At 42.3% G+C, this 19,684-nt stretch overlaps 1 protein-coding gene across 1 annotated transcript in view; it reads right to left on the reverse strand.

Moving 5' to 3' along the window:
* Positions 1 to 19,684, reverse strand: part of ARHGAP32 (Rho GTPase activating protein 32) — a 267,273-nt gene that overhangs the window by 171,605 nt on the left and 75,984 nt on the right. The gene's annotated exons all lie outside the window — the stretch shown is intronic.

Consider the following 19,684-nt stretch of genomic DNA (forward strand, 5'->3'; position numbering starts at 1 on the left):
CTCTACATGTCATGTGATTGCACAAGAATCTCAGCTTTCATTAAAAAATTATAATCTAGCTCTCATGGTTGCAAAGAAAAGCTTGAAAACATAACAAGATATCCTAAGGCAGTGCTTTTCAAACTTTTTTTCTGGGGACCCAGTTGGAGAAAACTTTTGATGCCTATGACCCAAAGGAGCTGAGAATGAGGGGTTTGCGGTATGGGAAGGGCTATGGGCTGGGGCTGAGGGTTGGAGTGCAGGGGTGAGGGCTGTGGGGTGGGTCCAGGAATGAGGGGTGCAGGAGGGGGTCAGGGCTCTGGGATGGGGCCGGGGGGTTTGGAGTGCAGGAAGGGGTTGCAGGTTTGGGGGGGCTCAGGGCTGGGGCAGGGGGTTGGGGAAAGGACTTACCTCTGGCAACTCCCGGTCAGCAGCGCAGGCGGGGTGCAGAGGCAGGCTTCCCACCTGTCCTGGCACAGCGGAACGCGCTGCGCCCCGGAAGCAGCCAGCAGCAGGTCCAGCTCCTAGGCAGAGGCGCGCAAGCAGCTTCGCGCCACTCTCACCCACAGGCACCACCCACCCCCCAAGTTCCCATTGGCCGGGAACTAGTGTGCGGAGCCGGTGCTCAGGGCAGGGGCAGCGCGCGGAGCCCCGTGGCACCCCTGCCTAGAAGCCGGACTGCTGCTGGCCGCCTCCAGGACGCTTCCGCGACCCACAGTTTGAAAAACACTGCCCTAAGGCAGGGGTTCTCAAACTTCATTGCACCGCAGCCCACTTCTGACAACAAAAATTACTACAGGACCCCAGGAGTGGGGACCAAAGCCTGAGCCTGCCCAAGCCGCACCACCCCGGGTGAAGGGGGCCAAAGCCCCATAGCCCCAGGCCAGGGGGCCAAAGCCAAAGCCCAAGGGCTTCAGCCCCAGGCAGGGGGCCTGTAACCTGAGCCCCGCCACTCAGGACTGAAGCCCTCTGGCTTGGGCTTTGGTCCCGGGCCCCGGCACGTCTAAACCAGTCCTGGCAACCCAATTAAAACAGGGTCGCGCCCTACTTTGGGGTTCCGACCCACAGTTTGAGAACTGCTGCCCTAAAGGAAACCAGTAGGCAATTAAAAATAAAAAATATGAATGTATCTTTTTTTAAAAATCCCATGATTTTTAAGCTAGTCTCATGATTTATTTACTTATATTGAGGCCTGACTCAGGATTCTTGAACATATGGGATTGTCAATACGGGAACTAGGCTCTCTATATCTGGGCACTCCAAAGCATTCTCTTAAATATTAACTAACTGCATTGCCTTGTGTCTAGGCATGGACACTGAATTTTGAGAAAAAGCTCCTCTGTAAAGGATAAAGAGGTTAAAAGAAGGGCTCCTGTTGGCTTTGGACCAGAATGTGAAGCCTTCACTCATCCTGGGGAACTCTGATTATGCAAACAGCCCCACTGACTTCAGTTGGATTATCTGTGTGGGTAAATGCTTGCTAGAATATAAGAACGACAATACTGGGTCACACCAAAGGTCCATCCAGCCCAGTATCTTCCGACAATGGCCAATGCCAAGTGCTTCACAGGGAATGCACGGAACAGGTAATCATCAAGTGATGCATGCTCTGTTGCCCATTCCCAGCTTCTAGCAAACGGAGACTAGGGACACCATCCCTGCCCATCCTGGGTAATAGCCTCCATGAACTTCATCCTCCATGAACTTATCTAGTTCCTTTTTTAACCCTGTTATAATCTTGGCCTTGGGTGAATGAGGACTCCACAATATGGCACTTTGTTAGGTGCACACAGGGCTGAGAAGCTCTGCTAGGTCCCTGTAGACAGCTGCAGACCTGCTAACACACACAAGGGATCCAAAGGGCAGTAGAGAAAACTGCCCGATACTGCATTATTTGAGAAATAGCATGTGATCATGTAAATATTGTATCATGATGCACGAGGGGGGCATGCGACCTAAACTTTGACATTTCCTGTCACTGGAGAGCATAAACTCTTGGTTAACATGGGTGTTTTTCTATGGGTTTATGTAAATACACATTACATACTCAGACACAAATGCCAACAAGAAATCATGACATTGTAATCCCTAGGAAACAAGGGCACGCACACGTCACCCCATTACTTGCCTTGCCACAGACTATTTATCTCACATGGCAAAAGCGCTATATATATAGCTCTGAAATTCAAGAAGGGGGAAAAAATAAACAGTTTTGCAGATATAAACAGCAAAAAGGAAAAGGATAAATTCTGTATGAGACACAGTGAAGGACATGCTGGAAAAAGGAAAACCCTAAGAAACCACAGTATTGAGGAAATCTTTGCCAAGGAAAAAGCATAATATATTGGATTATGTGTGGAAATAGTCAACTGATAAACTGTCTTTGAAAAGCAAGCATCCGTTTGACCCATTCTCTTTAATCTAAGTGTCAAACCCATAAATGGCTGGCTTCAAAGCAAGAATTTAAATAGCTACAAAAAGGACGATCTGTGGTTATAAAAGGTTATGCTCTGATCAGAAGCTCCATTTTGATTTTTGCTCTTGGAAATTCCGCTAAGACACTCAAAGGCAGAAGAATAAAATATTCAGTTCCAATCTTTTCTACTTCATGTTTAATGTTCAGAGATGTCACTTCATTAAGGTACCAGGCAGTGCAGGGAAAGAGGACTTTGTATTACAACACACAGGTCAGGGTGAATATGTAGGTCTCGGTCCTACAGGCTTTACACGAGCAGTGTCAATGTATTGCAGAATTGAGCTTTCTACAAAAAGGGTTTTTGGTATATTCCTGCCTCTATGTAGCATGATCTCCAGAAACTTATAAGAATCTTTGTAATATGTCACACTTGCTCTTCCAGAAGTCAGTGGGAGTATGTCTTGAGTAAAAACTGAATGTCCTACATCCTGATATCTCCAAAGTGATTAAACTGTTACATATGTAAAAGGTTTGTGTATGGATGGATGGATGGATGGATATCTTGTAAGGCACACAGAGGACCAGACTCTGCTCTCAGTGATAACAGTGTAAAACTCGAGTTATATCACTGAAGTCAATGGAATTACTCTGAATTTACACTGGTTTCACAGTGCTGAATTTGGCCCAATTCCTCTCCATGCAGGTAAAAGGAAGCTCAGAAACAAACCACATCTAAACCATGATCACATTCTCTTATACTTCTCTCCCTTGCATGTGACATGCATCCTAACTAAACTGCAAGCTCTTTGAGGCAGGGACTACCTTTTACTTATAAATATGTGCAGATCCTAGCACAAAGGCGGCCTGAGCTTCACTGGGGCCTCAGATGTTACCATAATAACAAATAAATAATAGTACTGCCGTGGAGAAAAATGCTGCTTGAGAACTTCTTGGAGTCTGATTTAAGGCTGCTTACACAGCACATGATCTTGACGATTTGTGTTTTAACAGTCATAAAGCTTACCTTTTTTAATCTCAATGTCTACTGTCATTGAATAACTATTGTCTGATCCCCTCCCATAATTCCCCACGACTGTGACAATTTAAAATAAAAATAAATAAATAAATGTTTAAAACTGATAATTTTGCACAACCATGAAAAATTAGCTCATAAAAATAGGAAAAAAATGCTTAAAATTAAACATCTATGTTATCCATCAAAATTATAAAAAAATAAATATCAAATTCTGCCAAGCCTATTTATGTACCATTTTTATAGGCTGAGATTTTCAAAGCCATCTAGGGGACATGGATGGCCAGTTCCCATTCATTTCAGGTACTTAATAAAGCTCAGCCAGAAAGTATACACAAACGCACATCCATCTGTGTGGCAGACATAAAAAAACTACACTCCTATGTGTAGGCCAGACTATATTCAGCCACTGACCTGTGTGTATTCAAATATTACAGAAGTCTCTTAAGCCAATTTATGACTGTTGTACATCAGAGAGTGAGCATATCAGGAGACACCGTGTAAGCATTCTATGAAGTCTACTGCTACAGCCCTAATGTGTTGAATTCAAAGTCATGTTATGTTGACAGTGGAGTTTAAAATACTATTACTGCTATAACTTATGCTGACAGAAACTGTTCCATCCTGAACATGCTCCAAGCAATTCACAAGCTACACACAGTGTGAATCCTACATTGAGGACCACCTACAACAGCCCTTCCCCCAGCACATCTTAAGCAGCCACTTTGAAGTCTCCCCAGCTTTCCAGGAGAATTTTGTTCAATTTTTTTAGTTAAAACGCAACAAGCCAACAAGATCTGGCTCATCCCTTTAGATGGTTGTTTAAAAGTAAGCTATAAGAAAAAATAAAAATTTGCCTGGATTGATCCCTTTTTAGTACTTTATGGTGTATAAAGAAGGCTGTTAAAGGGAGAGAGAGAGAGAGAGAGAGAGAGAGAGAGAGTGAGAGTGAGAGTGAGAGAGTGAGAGTGAGAGTGAGAGTGTGTGTGTATGTCTCTCTCAAACACCACAGAAGTGAAACCTGATTGAGAGAGGAAAGTGATATTTATTCGACTGTTTAAAACATTTTTGGAGGGAGGGGGTTAACTAACACAGCTGAGAATAACGTGGGTGAAAGAATGTCGTTATTAAAGATTCAGCATTACTGCCCCTTCAAGTAAGGGATGAGAAGGCTCGCAATCCACATCTGAGACCTCCAATGAGTCCTTCCGCAAAACCCGGTAGAAAAAAACAGACTTGACATTTCACATAAGAACTAAAACACTCCAAAAAACCACCTTTCATATACATCAGAGAGAAGCAAGAAAGGGCACAAACACCACTTCATATACCTTTGCGATAACTAATTTCACTGTACGCAGGAATCACTTCACCTACCCTCAAACGGCAGCCACATCTGTGACATTTCACAAAAGCTGTCTAACTACTCACATCAACACTAACCAGTTTAGGATGGGTAACTGAGCAGAATACGGTATCAGTTGAATTTAAAAAAAGAGAATTTAGCTACCCAAATTGGAACTGGAGCAGCAGATCTTAACACCTGCAGGAAGAGATATGAGAGAATATCTAAGACAATACACTAAGGCTCCTGGCACACCACTCTGGGTAAAGAAGCCTTAAAGTGGGTGAAAACGTAATTTACTGTAAAGGAGCCAGAATGTAAATTAGAGTCAGGTCCAGGATCTTCAACGAACACATTGATTGGGGTCTCTGATTTATATCATCTGTCCAAAAGAAACTGGCCAAGATTTCCAAAAGTGACCAGTGATTTTGAGGGCCCAACTTGAGATACCTTACAGTGGCCTGATCTTCAGAGGGTTGTGCTCCGCACATTCTGAAAATCAGACCTCTTTAAGGGTGTCACAAGTTGGCAATCCAATATCACTAGACACTTTTGAAAACCTTGGCCATTACGTCCAGCTGCAACATGCTCGGGCATCGGTTGAGCATTAACTCAGAGGGAAGATCATCACCTATGGAAATTAACAGCATCAGACCCTGTGGTACCCAATTCAAGTAATGACCAAGTCCAACCCTGCTTCGCCTGTGACATTTGACAAGATCACACCCACAGGTGGTAAGGCTTTGGATGCAGTTAGGTAGACTACTAATTAGCAGGCTTCAAAACCAGCCTTAATTAGAGGCCGCTATCATTTTTTGGCCTCTCTGGGCTAGAACTGGAATTATGGATAATTAATCTTAAAAATATCACAGTTCTCATGATGAGTTTCCAGCAGCACAGCAGGCAGTGAAGGACATGGCATCATTTTGGAGAAGAAAGGACTTTTTTTTCCCCCCTGTTATAAAAAGAATGAAGCACTAAGGGACCTGATTTTAATTTAACAATATCCCTGTTAATAAAAGAGTTTCTATAGGACTTACTCATGAGTAAGGCTACGATTTTCTCATGGATATTTTTAGTACAAATCAGGGACAGGTCATGGGCAATAAACAAAAAGTCACGGAAGCCGTGACCTGTCCCTGACTTTTACTAAAAACATCCCTGACAAAATGGGGAGGGAGGACCTGGCAATCTACTGCCCCTCTCTCCCCCCCGCAGTGGCTGGGAGCTGCAGGGACCCCATTGCCCAGTGGCTGGGAGGGGTCCCCCACCACCCTGCCAGGCTGGGAGCTGCAGGAGGACGGGGGGGGATGTCCCTGCCAGCGTCCGAGTCTGGGGAGCTGCGAGGGCCCCCTTGCCCCCCGCTGCTGAGCAGCTCTGGGGTCCCTCTGCTGTTGCCGGCAGCTGAGAGCTGTGGGGGGGAGCTGACTGCTCACGACGGTAGGGGAGCTGCCGGGGGGCCCCTCAACCCACAGCCACTGAGCTGCTCCGATGTCCCTCTGAAGCCGCTGGCAGCAACGGCTGGGAGCTGTGGGTGCCCCAGCTGCTCGCAGCGCCTGCCAGCACCGGCAGCTGGGCAACTCAGGGGTCGCCGGCGGCAGCAGGTCAGTTGCAGGGATCCCGCTGCTCACAGAGAATGGGCTGCCGTGGGGTCCCCAATGTCACGGAGGTCTCTGGAAGTCATGGATTCCGTGACTTCCACGACCTCCGAGACATAATTTTGCCTTACTCATGAGTTTGCAAGCCTGACTTAACTTCCAATCATGTAGCTCTAGAAAAAAGCCTAGAAATCAGGTGAAAAAAATTTTGCTTGGGACACATACTTTAAAGTTACCAGACTGGGTCTTTCCCACAGATGCCAAGTTGAGACTCAAGTCTTCTATTTTGTTCTAGTCAACACAGGTTCTTATACCGTGCTCATTACCATGATATCTGAGCACATTAAGCAATCTGATTAACATCTGTCAGGGACTAAGATTATGGAACAATGGGGGGGGAGATATTTTATTCTTTAAAGATGATCTGCACAATATTTTTCTGTCCTTTTTTGCTTCTTTTTGATTCACTAAGAAGGATCCGCCGCTCTTTTTGTTGTTGTTTTTAAGAAGTTAGGTTTTATTTTTCTGCCCTTTTTTTTTTTTTTTGGAAGCTTCAAAATATCAGGAACATCAAGCCTGACCCTTCCAGGGTTTTACTGGAGGAGTTGGGGGCCTCAGATCTGGTGGAAGAGCTCGTTCACCACTTAACTGAAGGGGTTGGGGTGCTGAGTCTTTAACAAAGATGTCCTTTCTGCCAAACGTTTCTTAGATGTTTCAGTTAAAAGGGCGCGAAGAAAAAGAAAAGAGTTCAAAATAGCCTGATCAAAAATCCCCTCATCTCTCAAGTGCTCAGTATTCAGCCTGTTGCCTCCTGCGATATGGAGTTCCACGCTGAACAAGACCTGAATTTCTTACATAAAAACAAGCAGAAAGAGCAAAACAGGACACAACCCCCTTTTTTTTTCCTACTTTCCAGGTCACCTTTAAACATGGAAGGCACTCAAATCACAGTGACAGATGCAGTGTAAATACCTAGAGAAAAACAAACACATTCCTGCCAGTGCCGCTACATTGTACGTGCCTCGGTGGAGAAGAGGGTGGCAGCATATTACTCATTCAGTCGGAAAAAAGAAAAAAAGAACTAGCCTACTGGCTTAAGAACTTTTATTTTGATTTCCAGTCCTGGTTTCTAAACTCCCCGAGTTCAGAGATGCAGAAGCAACGCGCTCAGGGAAGAGGGAATGCTTTGCCCTGACCAGCAGAAACCATCTGTATCTGATTAAAGAACTGCACCCAACGGGCACTAAAGGAAGCTCCATTCAGTCCCGCTTAGCTGGAATTAACAGGAAAGCAGCCACATGGCTGCTGACTCAGGGTATACAGGGGAAGGGGTTTTGCAAGAGCTCAAAACAGGATGCAAAGACTCCACAGCAGGAGAAGTAAAAACCAAGGGGCAGACAAAAACTAGTATGGGGTGTATTCAAAGCATTAGTTACAGCTCTAATAATATGGTGAAAATGCATATGCATTAATAATTCAAAGTGAGTGCAGTAGCACCAGGGGTCACTATAAACTGGTCAAAAACCTGTGACATTAAATCCAATTTCAAACCACAAAACAAGATAGACAGCTGGCAGCTCATGAAGCAGATTCTGCTGCTACCTGCACTCCTCTTCCCTGCCCGCATCCTATGGTCCCCAGGGCTCCTTTATCAGAGCGCCCCATCCTGATAAGTATTAGGGGGTAGCCGTGTTAGTCTGTATCTACAAAAACAACAAGGAGTCTGTTGGCACCTTAAAGACTAACAGATTTATTTGGGCATAAGCTTTCGTGAGTAAAAACCTCACTTCTTCGGATGGGGCGCTTTTACCTAAACCTTTTACCTAAACCTTTCTGACCCCCAGGTTTCAGCTCCCTAATGCTCACTCCTCAAGCTGTCCCGGTAATTAGTTATTACTGGGCTCACCACATACAAAAGTCATATACTGTCGGCCAGCAAGTCCAATATAAAGTCCTATTTTCAGGGTAATCAGATCCTCAAACTGTAGAACTAAGTTGTTTTGTTGTTTTTTTAAACCCACTCCAAGCTGAAATTTGATGAATAAGAACTTAGCCCACAATCATTTTTAAGTCAGCTTGTAAAAGTTTGACCCTTTTGAAGTTTCATATTTGCAATAAAAAAGGCAATATTAAAGCCCTACACTCAACAGCTATGCAGATGTGGTGAATGTAACAGCAAGTTGGGCGGATTTTTATTAATATCTAAACACAAACTGGCATGACAAGACCATAAAGACTGCCTGAAAATGAGGTTTTCTGATAGATCATCTGCTTTATAACCACATTAATAAGCTTTATCATTCACCCAATAAAGTTAATTTTAAGGCAGGCACATGGATTATGAACATATATATTTTGAAGCATATGCCATTTTGTATTTTTATTTCAATAGCTCATTACTCATGGGGTTGGTTGGTGATTCATTAAGTAACATTCTTCCTTCTGAATTATTACTGGCATCACTCCTCAGTATGGTGATGCAGAAGTTTACTCTATTGCTGAAGTCTTTGAATGAGGCTTAAAAAAAACCCCTATGTCCTGACCACTGAGAATCAACAGAAACCTTTTGGTGCTTTTCAGAAGGGTATGCACGTTAACCTTGGTGCCTGACCACATCAAATTCAGGCTCTTACTCAGCCTATCAAATCAGGTTCTGTAAAAGTCATCTGGGAAACTGAAGAACTTTCAAGGGAACTGTAAGTCTGTCAACGTGGTAAGATGGTAGATCTTGTGTTGTTGAAAACATGTATACCACATTGATAGGCCACTAGCTGTTTATTAAAGTTCTGTTAATTGGGTGGAGGGGCAGAGAAAAAAACCCAAGAAGCTTGCTTATCAGGAGCAAGGGATGTGTTATGTGGGCTTTAGTGGAGTTAGAAATTAGAGAGGAGTAATGCTTTAGTAGAGGATAGCTTGAAGATGGAGAGTCCTGCAGAGGTAGCATTACACATTTCAGTTTAAATATTACATTCAATATGAGCCACAGAGCCAAGTCGTGAGTGCGTTGATAAACTGTACTTCTAGCCAGTGTGTAATGGGAGCATTCAGCTTCAAATGTCTTTAGCGCCATGAATGCAACCTGAATTAAGTACTAGATGGTATAATGGCCAGGAGTAAAGGGAGAAGTAAGAGTGAGCAAAGGAGAGCGATAATTGATACTTGTGGAATCTATAACAGAGATCAAAGCTGCCTCTCAATACTTAAGTCCCTCAGGCTTTTATGGTCACAGCCTTCACGCAGGAACAACCTGGAAACAGGAGACTTCGCATCCTATGCACACTGCCACATCGGGGAACAAAGCAGATCATATTTAAAACAAAGAAAACATCAAAGTCTGCAGACTTGCAAGAATGCCTCCGGCATATAGCTCCATGGTCGTGTGTGTGTCATTTTAAATCTAGAAAAGGGCCCAAATCAAAAACCCATATATCAACACCCAGGAACCCTGAGAAGTTCTGTACAGTTCCTTATCTCTAAGAGCTAAAACAAAACCCTGGAGCTCAACTCTGAAGATCTTACAACAACCTCTCTGACATGTGAAGCTGTCAAGACGGCAATTCATAGCTGCGCCATTGAGAGAGATTCCCCCATGGCTATAGCCCTACCAAACTCACAATCCATTTTGGTCAATTTCACAGTCATAGGATTTAAAAAATCATAAATTTCATGATTTCAGCTATTTAAATCTGAAATTTAATGGTGTTACAATTGTAGGGGTCCTGACTCAAAAAGGAGTTGGGGGGTGGAGGGTCGCAAGGTTATTGTAGAGGGGGTTGCAGTACTGCTATTCTGACTTGTGCGCTGCTGCTGGCGGGTCGTTACCTTTGGAGCTGGGTGGCTGGAGAGCGGTGGCTACTGGCCAGAAGCCCAGCTCTGAAGGCAGAGCCACCGCCTGCAGCAGTGCAGAAGTAAGGATGCCATGGTATGGTATTGCCACCCTTACTTCTGCGCTGCTGACAGCAGAGCTCAGCCCTCAGTCAGCAGCCGCCGTTTTCTGGCCACCCAGCTCTGAAGGCAGCAGTGCAGAAGTAAAGGGTGGCATGGTATGGTATTGTATAATACTGTATATCTGTATAGTATAGGGTAAAAGCACACAAAAGACGAGATTTCACAGGGGGAAACTAGATTTCATGGTCCGTGAGGTGTTTTTCATGGCCATGTATTTGGTAGGGCCCTACCCATGGCATACATGCAAACATTTTAATGTACAATATATAAATACAGCCTTTTAGTCTCATGTGCCTCTTTCTCCGTATTTCCTTGCTGTATGGTGCAGATTATCAATATGTGTGCACAAAGAGCAGCTCTCTTCTTGGTATTCAAAAGGCCCTCCAATCCACAATCCAATGTTTGATTGACACATCAAAGAAAATGGATTATGACATTGTTGAGTGGGGGGGAAATTGCTGACTTTTAAAAGTGAAAACAACCTAGAAAGTAGATCACACTGCTATAGCTAGTCAATTATTTTCCCAGAGTTCCATCTATGGAATCTGGCCATCCTTATTTACATGAATAACCCTTAACCAGCAAGTAGTCCCAATGAAGTGAATGCAGTTACTCATATTATTAACAAAATTTGCAGGATTAGGCCATTTGTTATCTAGATTTCTTGAGCAAGAAGTGCACTATAAGGTACCTACATACCACTGAAAATCTAAAGCTAATTAAAAGGAGCATTAACTGGCTGGCCCCTAAGCTGCCAACTGTGTCGTTAAAACCAGAATTTCTGGCACATAAGCAAAACTAAATAAACTGTCTTTTATGCAAGCAGGTAAAGTAAACACACAATGCAAATGTTCCAAATGATGTTTGAGTTAACAGCTAATACGTCCACCAGCATGTCAAACCTCCACTGGCGAATAAAAATATTACCTGCTACTATAAAAGCCAGGGATCACATCTATAGAAAGTTTGTTAGACATTAAAAACATATCAGCTTGGCATATTTTTAAAACAGCATAAAGTGTCACTCAATGTATTTTTAATGTTCTTCTTAAAAGAGTGACTTATTGTTTATAAAAATGTAAAAGTTTAATTGCCTCTCAAACTATGTAACATTATGAAATAAGGATTACTTTTCTGGAGTATGTGAGTTCTTTATAAATATTTTTTAAATATATTTTAATTATACATTTTTCTGTTTTTCCAGGCCACTAACGATGATTTATGATGATGGTAAATATTGTAGGTCATTGCCAAAGTTAATCGCTGGGCTAGTTCCAGCATTAGTTGTTCTTAAGATTTACTCAGGTCATTGAATAGCCACTGCATGCTGAAAAAAAAACAGAACTGCTCAAGTGAGTTCCACACACCTTTGGTGGTCAAAGAAAAGAAGTCGTACACATCTTGCAGGCCAACATTTTCAAACTTGGCTGCCAAAAGTTAGGCACCTAAATAAAAATGACCTCATTTGCAAAGAATCATAGGGTTGGAAGGGACCACAGGAGGTCATCTAGTCCAACCCCCTGCTCAAAGCAGGACCAATCCCCAGACAGATTTTTCCCCCAGATCCCTAAATGGTTCCCTCAAGGATTGAACTCACAACCCTGGGTTTAGCAGGCCAATGCTCAAACCACTGAGCTATCTGGGTTATACTGCATCATGATTCAATTTAAACTTAAAGACAACTTGAGCTGAAGTGAAGGGGATATTTGGGATCAGATATAGGCATTTAATCCCAAGTGAAGGTAACAGAGAGAACGTCTCCTGTGAGAGATAATTCAGTAGCCACATACAACATTCGATTTAGTATTGGTAGAAAACTGAATTCCTCTTTTATAAAGAGAAAGATAAACAGGTTTTGCATCACTTTGGTTCCAGGACCTGTCAGTCTGGGAGGAGGTGCTGTATACAGTACATTTAAAGAGAAGGCTAGGCAGCTGGAAACACACTCAGGTTTCAAAAGAAAACCCAGAACAGAATGAAATTGGTCATTCATATACACTTCAGTACTATATCTTCAACTGCAGAGCAAAAACACCCTTTACTTCTTTTAAAGATGGCCACATTCTGCTCTGAATTACTCCAGTGCAACACCATGAGATCAGCTCCACCCCACTGGAGAATCTGACCCACATATTCCATCTAACCCTATTTCTAGCAATAGGATTTACACATGCACAACAACAGAAGGGACTTGATTGTCTCCTACAGATGGAAAGATATCATTGTAAAAGGCTATAAAAAAAAAAGTTAACTTATCCGGCTCCACTTAGGTTCAAATCCTGCTGAAGGCCCAACAGCTTCAGAGTTAAAAGTATGAACCACTATGGCTTGACCTAAAGGACTAATTCTTCCAGAAGCTAGAGATTCTGTCAACCTCTTATGTGGACAAACCACTAGAGAGGGACAAAGATCCTAACATGTCAATTTGCTTTGCTTCCCAGAAGAATAAGTACAGGTACTAGCAACAATTTTATTGTATTATGGAGAGACGTCAATCATTGCACAGTTACGATTTAAATTACCCTTCCTTCATAAATAAGTTCCAGTTTGATTTTTCCCCAATTTGCTGGAAGAAAACCAATCTGGCCGAAATTTCACAGGTGTGCTCTTACTCCAGCGTAGACTTTTTCTGAGGTGTTTGTGGCAAATTGCATAAGTCATGTGGGAAATACAAGGATCCAAAACCTGAAGTGAACTTACTACTTGAATATTTTCCTAACTTTTTTGGCATCAGAAGCTTGGCCTAGAAATCCATTTAAAAAAAATAATCTGTTGACGTTGGCAAGAGCTGGTGCCAATTTTGGGAGAGTCACTGGCAGAATTATTTAGTTATTAGAAGCACTTCCATATTCACTCTGAGCTCTGCTGTTCTTCATTTCCTAGGCTGTCAAAGAAGACCTTGCAAAGTCTCCAATGGCCTCCACTGAGAAGGGAAGAACAACAGAGAAGAAAACATATGGAAGGGACAGGAGACTCTGGTCTGGAAGAAACAGAATAGAGCACCACAGAGAGGATGGGAGGCAAGGTGAGGGGGGAAGGTGGTGTCTAGTCTGGGGAGAGGAAATCCCTTTTGCAGTTGGAAGGCAGGCCGGCAAGTAGCAGGGCTCATCCACGCACAGCTTGCAAACTCTACGGGGATTCTTGCTGCTCAGCCTCTCAAACATTTTTTTAAAAACCTAAAGCAAATTCCTGGGCTTACTGTCTCCTGTGGGCAATGATATAGGACAGAATTATGGTTGTTTGAGTGATTTCTACTGTGCATGTCCCCTTTTCTTTTTATGGAAGGGAAGGAAGAGAGAGGCTGTTTTGTGCTTGTGAGGTTAACAGTGAATTTCAAGCCTAACATTTGTGCTTCCTTTTGAATCTTTCACACGCTCTTTGGAGATTTCCCCCCCCCCCCCCGCTTAGATAACAAATATATAGTTAGAAGCTTTTTTTTCCCCCCTTGAACATTATTTAAAAACAAAAAACAAAGAAAACCCCTTAACAACAGGCTTTGCTCACAAAAGGCACAAAGAGAACCAAGCTGATCTCTACAAGGGTCTGCTTCCTAAGAAACACACCAGGAAAAGACGCTTACAGGCTCCAACTACAGCCACAACAGAAACGTGGCGTGTCTTCTTGACTGCAAAGTCTCAGCTTGCCGAAGGCATTCTGCAGCAAAACTGCTCAATTTATAATGGGGATTCCTAGCAGCTGCTGCCTAGACTGGAGGAAGTGATTCTGAGTTCAAGTACTTCCTCTACCACTGATCATACACTTATAATACACTTATACCACTTGCAATGCCAGGGGTTGATGGATGAGAGAGAGTGGGCCTTCCATGCGCAGCAATCCCCAGACAGCTATTCCTTTTGGGGTTTTAGTCAGTCAGTCATTGTGCTGGTACATAAATATTCACACAGAACATATGGCCTGAAGGGTAATCTGTCAAATGATAGGGCGCCTGAGGAAAGAGAATGATCATAACCCTTTATTCCATCCCACTAGACTCTGGAAAGAACAAAAAATGTGACCGACTAACCATTATGCTGCTCAGCTGTTCATATTGCAGTTCTAATGCACGCTCAACCAAAGAGCATGAAAAATCAAGAATAAAATTGAATTTTATTTCTAACAAGAATTAAAGCTACCTCCAGTGCCCATTATCTCTCCCTCTCTCTGTTTTATGAAAATATACTATATTGATAGACTTACCTTTCTTAGTATTACTGTATCCACCCTAGGAGGACTGTGCCGCACTATGCTATTAATTGTTTAAAACTATACAGTTGTGTGTGTAGTCAAGCTTTAGGTTTTACTCGGGGTCAATGAGTCCTAAGTCGCTTTTAGAAATGGACTTTGGGCGCTCTTTTGGAGGAGGAGTGGAGTTGGTACAGTTTTAGATAAAGTGATGCAGGAATGTGGAGTGGTTGTGAACAGAACAAGTGACAGGATAATTTTGGTTAAGTCAGCTCTTGCAAATGGCCACCCCCTAAATGTTCTACTACTCGTGTACCTTTAAAATTGAATGTGTACTAAAGCGTTTTAGTACACACACAATGATTTCTAAATGATTTGCCCAAGGTCACACAGTCAGTCAGTGGAAGGACTAAGAACAATATCCAGGTCTTCTGACTCCCAGCTCAGTGCTTTCCACTACTGCCTAACACTATAAACAATGTTGGCTAGGAGACCTGCTAGTCTTTTCACCATGTGCCATCAATTGAATTTTGAGGGGCTGTGGACATGTGCAAGGGACCATATCACAATTAACAGATAGGGAGCAAGAAGGATGGAAAGGGAAGAGGAGCTAAGCAGGGGAGGGGGAAGATTACAGACCAGTCTAATGACACTGAGTCAGCACATTCCAACTGCCACATAATTATGTTTTTTTTAAAAAAAAAAACATTTGGTCTAGAAGGTATGTTCTGCAGATAGGGCTGCATTACATATATCGTCCCTCCTCCCCCTACCAAAACCAGTCAGACTTGTGAAAGCTCACCCATTGTTAGATTTTAAAAAATTTATCATGCAGAGCCTGACCTTTCAGCATATAATTAAAAATTCAATGATGCAGACCTGAAGTATAAATGAAATACTAAATATAATTTATTTCCTCAATATACCAGTAAATTCTTTACAATGTTGAGATCAACAAAGCGCATCCCATTACTAAAGTTTTGATTCCAACTGGGTGTGCCAATAAATTCCATTAGTTGCCTGGTGAGCTAACATTTTGCCTTACAGAAAGATTTGTGGGTTGTTGTTTTTTATGATAGCACTAGTCTTTGTGAAAGGATTTTTCCACCGCTCATTTCAGTGCCTCAAATCAAGACAGAATATGCATTTCCTGCATGGCTTCAATGCGGAAAAAAATATAAATGTTAGTAAGCAAGGTAATGCTTCAGAGGCTCTTTATTCATTTACTGCTGACTAATGGACCCTCCTGTTCTTCAGTGGATTGGTTGGATGACAATAGTTAACATTCATATAGTACTTCATGTTTTCAAAGCTCTGTACAAACCTTAACAAATTAAGCTTCAGTACATCCACATGAGGTAGGGAAGTGTTATCCCTATTTATACATGGGGAAACTGAGGTACAGAGAGGTTAAATTAACTTTCTCGAGGCCAGAGTAAGCAAGTAGTCGAATCAGGATTAGAACTCAGAAGTTTCTTGGACCCAGGGCTGTGCTCAGTCCATTAATCCATGCAGTCTTTGGGACACAACATGCTAATCCAGCCACAGAGGAACATGCATAAATAAACCATGTGTAAAAGCTATCAGGCCACCTCTTGCAATGACAGAACAGAGCTGGTGTGTTTGTACAGTGTCAGCACAATGGGACCTGGTCTATGAGTACTATGGTAAGGCAACTCATCCAACAACAAGATCCCCCTGTATCTTTGGGTCTTGGTGTCATAGAACTCTCTGAGCTGGGGCACGGGCTGGACACATACAATCCATAAACCCATTTATTATTTATAACACTTTATAATAAACTAATGTAGCTTGTTCTCCAGTAACAATGAGCTGTAGCACCTTATTTGGATTTAGTGACTACATGAATGATCAGCTCTACTGCCCTCTGGTGACTCAATCCTCAGAAGAATTCATCATCGTTTGTATAATAAATTTCACTTGGTTTATGTTCTATGGAAAGTAGCAAGAAAAGTTTTTTAAAACCCTTTTCCGGCTATGATTTAGAGAACTTCCTTAGGTACTGCGGCATCCAACACCCATTAATTTCATTGGGGGCTGAAAGTCTAAATCCCTAAAACCCAGTGGATATATCCAGTGCCACATGAATGCTGACCAGCACCACCCAGGCAATCAATGTTTAGCACTATTGCCAGATACAGCTCTGCCAAAGCACCTCATCACTGAGATGCAACAGCCCAGATATATCACTCCTGGGTCTCTCTTAACAGGACAATCATGCTGAAATTAGCATGGTTTTGTTAATCCAGCACTATGGTAAGAAGAGAGCAAATCCATTTTCACTCATCTCATGAGACTGATAGAGGAGCGTCTCTCTAGAAGTGAATCGCCAAGCTGTCAAGTCCCATTGCTCCACCAAACCCCTATCACAGATGACATAAACATTAAAAATCAATTTGAAAGCTGGCCAAACTGTTATTGGACACCTTTATATAATTACTGATGTCGCCATAAAAATACTGCCTGTCTACTATGCAAATTTTTAAGAGTGAATAGTTCTTCAAAGGAAATTACACCCACTAGCCCTTCAGATTAAAGTTAGTAATTTGCTATTAGGTGTCAAACTATCATTTAAAAGTATGTCATTCCAGCCTACTCCTATTGTCTAGTCTACTTCAATTTATTAGCACAAATGCACCACTTAAAATGTGTGAGCTCTATCCAACGCTATTCTCTATAGCAGGGAACTATATTCATGCTGTACCAACGGTTTTAATTTGTTTTTCTTCTTTGGCTTTTTAATACTCAGCCTTCTGCTACCAAGGAAGCATCATAATGCCCCTAATCTTTCATAGCTAGAGACCCGGGCTCAAATGTGGTTTAGTTCACAAGAGCAATGAATCTCAACCTGTGCCCGAATGTGTTTTTGCTCACATTACAAAATCACTGCACAACTTGACTCCACTAGTAGTCACTGTTCAGCAGAAACGAGGAATTAAGAGGAATAGGGCAGGTAATTAGGGCCCCCATTCAGCGAAGCATTGAACCACATACTTAACATTAAGCATATGAGTAGTCCCATTGTTAAGTTAAGCATGTACTTAACGGTTTCCTGAATAAGAACCTAGGGGGAAAATGTTCACAAGTTCCTACGTTATGGGAGCCAAAGTCCCATTTTCAAAAATAACGTAGGCACTTAGGAGCCTACGGTCTACACAGGGATACAAAAATTCATCCAAATCAACTAAAGGTATGAATTTAAAGTGGATTAATTAAACTGCATTTAGTCCCTTTGTGGACATTCTGATTCATAATTAAAGTGACCTCAAATCAGTTTAGTTCAATTCACTTCCAAAGTGAATTAAAACAAACAAAATTAAGGCCACTTTAATTCTAAATCAAAGCATCCAAACAGGTATTTAATTCCGTTTATCTAATCCACTTTAAATTCACATCTTTAGTGAATTCAGATTAACATTTCTAAACTCCACATGTAGACAAGCCCTAAGTCTCGTTTTTGAAAATTTTATACCAGATCAGGATTCGGGTTCATTGGAAGAACAACGTGAAGAAAATTTGTACTGAACACATCCATCTCACTTCACACTGTGATAGCATCTCCCTGTCGTCAGTCTTGTAACGGTGCCTGCAGCATTAGGAAAAGTCAACATATACTTAAACCACAAATGCAATTCAATCATTTGTCTTCAAAATATTTTAAGCAAAAATAACATGCAATAAGATGCAATTTCACTCAAGTACATGCATTATGCATTGTGAAGACTAAGTACTCATTATCTTTGAATGACAAAAGAGAAAAGAAAATTCTCAGAGGAATGCACAATGCACTAAAATATAGATCTGTAGATGGAGAGAGATGTACTCAGCACCTACTCCATTATAAAACCTTTTTTTTTATAATAATTAAAAGATTAATAGTGTCACTTCTGAAAAAATAAAAGGAGACATAGGTAGGACTGCAGAGATAGCCACACTTTTCCAGAAGTACAGTGCAGTACAAGGACTGGATCCTGCTCCTGTTGGCACATTTCCCACTGATCAAGGAGAATGGAGATGGAGTACCCATATAGCATGGAGAGAGGGAATGGTCGAGGGGAGAGGGCACTAGTATGGAATTCAGAAGTTATGGGTTCTATCCTTGATTCACCACTGTCCCTATGTAACCATGGGCAAGTCACTTCACCTCTCTGCCTGTTTCCTCTCACAGTCTTCGCCTGTTTTTTCTGTTAGCTCTAATGTGTGCGTATACAGTGTCTAGCACAATGGGGCTCTGAACTCAGCTGGGGCCTCAAGTTGCTAATAACAACAATAAATACTGAACATTATTGACTTATTTTTATACAAGTCATCTCCTGCAAGACTGTTTCACTTTGTCCCGCCAACCAATGATACTGGGACAACCCTGTGACCTGACTTCAAATCCCACATGGGACTCGACTGCTGTCAGAACATTCCACAGCGATGGCTCAGAAGATGCACGTAAGCAGAACCACAACTCTCAACGTAAGTCGTTAAATTACTCTAAATGAAAGAAAATAACATCAAAGGGATGTGGCCTGGGGATTCTACCCTCCCTCCAGCTATAAGGCTGCTTCTCTGGCTGGCACATGCTGAAGGCATTAATGATGTTTTCTGTCTCTGAAGGCAGAGGACAAGGCTTGTACCATTTATGAGCCTCTGATAGTGCTTCTTGGTCCAGGACAAGTCTCGGGTACAGTTCAATAGAGGGAGGTTCTGCCTGGAGGGAACTACAGATTCACACAGGAAGGTAAACCGGCATCGCAAACGGACTGCAACTCAACCTGACTGGCAGCCCCTTGTTGTATTCTGTCTTAAGGAGGGCAGCGCTGCTGGAATATAATACCCGGGCCTAGGGTCATGTGAACAGAATAGGGAAACCTGAACTCAAATCTGTTCTTATACTAAATCTACATTAATATGCACACACATGCTTATTCTCATACATACATATGTGTACACACACACACAGAAAGAAAAACACCCTCAATATTAAATCAGTTGTCTGTAAACACTCAAGTACTGTGCCAATTGCAGTCTTTACAGACACTGCCATGAACTCACCCAGGTGCAATATATACTATTGTTTACTTCAAGGGAGTGCACAAATGTAACTGAGGGCATAAACTGGCCCGGTTTATCAAACCAGTTCCCAAAAAGGGACCCTTTCTGCTCCAACTTCT

This window comes from Trachemys scripta, chromosome 21 (genome assembly GCF_013100865.1).
Source record: "Trachemys scripta elegans isolate TJP31775 chromosome 21, CAS_Tse_1.0, whole genome shotgun sequence".
Classification (NCBI taxonomy): domain Eukaryota; kingdom Metazoa; phylum Chordata; order Testudines; family Emydidae; genus Trachemys; species Trachemys scripta.